Genomic DNA, 2,757 nt, shown 5'->3' on the forward strand with positions numbered 1-2,757 from the left:
ATATATATATATATATATACAATATATATGTAAAATTATATCGTAAATGCTTGAATAAGCGCTGCGGCACTTATCAAATATTTTGAGTCTTCATTGCGGTGCTTATTCGATTGGCGTGGCACTTTACTTCATGCAATAATCAACTTTATACTTCAAAATATTGGCAATAAATAGAATACTTCTTTTTACAATCTATTATGCCAAAAAAAAAATGTTGGCATGGCGCTTTCCATACCAGTTCCCATGTTGCCTATTTCACACATTCACGTCTTCATTGTGTTATTTATTCATTTTAACACTGTATACCTTGTATTTAAAACCATGTGGCTCATAATGTTTCATATACTGTCTCGATTAAGCGCATCGGTGCTTAAAGAAAAAGTCATGCTTGGTGCAGTGATTATTCAAGAGCGACGCTTATTCAAGAATTTACGATATATATAACTATATATAAGTGCATGTATTTTGTAATCTTGTTTGTCTTTGTATTCTATATGTTTTATAATTAAAATAAATGATATATATATGATATAAATTTCATGGTAATTTTAGAATTTTTTTAGTAAAAATTTTATGAATAAATTAAAAACTTGATCTGTGTCACATTAAAAGAAGACAACTTAATTCTTACTTTTAAATTAGCATTTTTTTTTTTCATTTAAGAATATGAATGTACATGCTATTGTAGTGTTTAGAGGATTACTTTCCGAATGCTTGTAGGCCTATCTGCTGTAGTGTTCTAAAATCATTAAAAAAAAATAAACAAAGTGCATCGATTATTATACATGCTCCCGTTTAATTTATTTCAAGTTCATTTTACAGACACATAGAGCATTATGGGGTACTGCATACAGTATGTATTATAAAAAATTTTATTTGATTTGCCAACTATAACTATAATTTGAATTTCCCTATCCATGAAATGCACATTTGTTATCGCGAATATGCTGCTGTGCAATAGCGTGTCTAGAATTGGGGGATGGGGGTGCCTTGATGATCCATCGAGGGGCGCTAATTCTCAAATAAGTTGATTTTATATGATTTTCAACTACTTGAACGTGATTTTTTATCGGACGACTGGGGAGGTGCGAGTAATTTTTGAAGTGGCATGTGAAGAGTTGTACTTTAGCGTGTAGGGCTGTCAGAGGGATGTAGGCCTGAGCCGGCGAGGGAGTTTCCCTCCCCAATGAGAACATTTTTAAAGATAATAAGCAGGTAGACGCTAATATAGAGCCCCTTGACCTAAGAATGTTTTTTTTTTTTTTTTTTTTTTTTTTTTTGGTGTATCTCAACGTTTTAAAATATCTTTTTTGTTAATCCCCTGATGAATTTCTTCAATTTCCCCTATGGGATGGGGGTAAAGCCTTCCCGGACTGTGGAAAGAGGGGGGGGGGGCGTTGTAGCGCCGCCACTGAAGGGGTTATGTTATCGAATGTCAATTGTGCGGCTCCCACTCTTTTAATGGAAAAAAAAAAAAAACGATTCGTCACAAATCGAATGAAACTAATAATAAGTATGGGAATGGAACTAAATTTAGGGCTACATAGACAATGGCACAAACAACAACAAATTAATTATTTTGTCATTAAATGGTGTAAATAGAAAATGTCACTTGATATTAAATACACTAATCGAATACCAAGTGTATATTTAGGTGTGTTATATATTTGTCCACTGGCATATAAAACTCACTAAATAAGGTGATTTTAGGTGATTTTTATCTACTTGCAAGTAATTTTTTGGAGGGGCCCGGGGAGGTATGTGCGCCCGCCGTGAAAACGCAGTATAATAAAAATAATACTCATTGAAAGCTCACAACAAGAAACTAAATCACAACTCTGAAAGATAACTTGCACTCTTTTTCTTATTATCATGACAGAGTTAGAGAAGAACTTCCATGCGATTAAAAATAATACTTATAAATGATAATATTCATAAAAAGAAAATATCCGACTCTCTAACGCCCTGTCCAGAATATCAAATGTTATTGGACAAAAACATGTGACATGCCTAAATATGGTCATGATTACATCACATCATAACCATATATAGGCCACATCATGACTATTAAGCATACCGCAAGTTATTTGATGGTAATTTGGTTTAATGTTTTTAGCATCCTGTGTCATTATTATGCAGGATTTTGTATTTGTTAAATTACTTGCATCTGCCGTTTATGTAATTTTCTAAGTGTTTTATATTATGTCAAAACGAAAATTTAAATTAAAAAAAATAAAATAAATAAATGCATTGAAATTGCATTAACATTCTACTTGAGCAAATTTCATTTATTTGAATTCTATTTTTACAGACGCAATATTAGATATTTTTGTAAATTGTTAAATAATTTTGAACGATCTCATCGCTCTGCAATATATCAGGCTTCTAATTTAAAAAAACAAAATCAGCTCACTTGCCTGAAAAGGTAGATCTATATTATTTATTTTATTTTTTTATTTATTTTTTTTCCGGGGGGGGGGGCGTGTTAGGATCCCTGACCCCCCTTCCCTCAAATCCGCCAATGTGCGACGTCCTTAATCGACTGTGTTGGTTTAACCTATCTAGGAAAGAAAAAAGCGACTGAGCTGCGTGCCACTAAATATGAACGCCTTGGCTGTTGACTCTTGAGAGAAAAGTGTGTTATATAGTGGTTTTATTAGATACCAACTTGCATACGGGCTTGCCTACCAGACCTAATTGTCAGTGGCGTAACTACCGCAGGTTCGACAGGTTCCTTGAACCTGGCCCCCGAGCTCC

Source organism: Anneissia japonica, unplaced genomic scaffold, assembly GCF_011630105.1.
Source record: "Anneissia japonica isolate Jap-2015-1 unplaced genomic scaffold, ASM1163010v1 scaffold6788_len1366326_cov149, whole genome shotgun sequence".
Taxonomy (NCBI): domain Eukaryota; kingdom Metazoa; phylum Echinodermata; class Crinoidea; order Comatulida; family Comatulidae; genus Anneissia; species Anneissia japonica.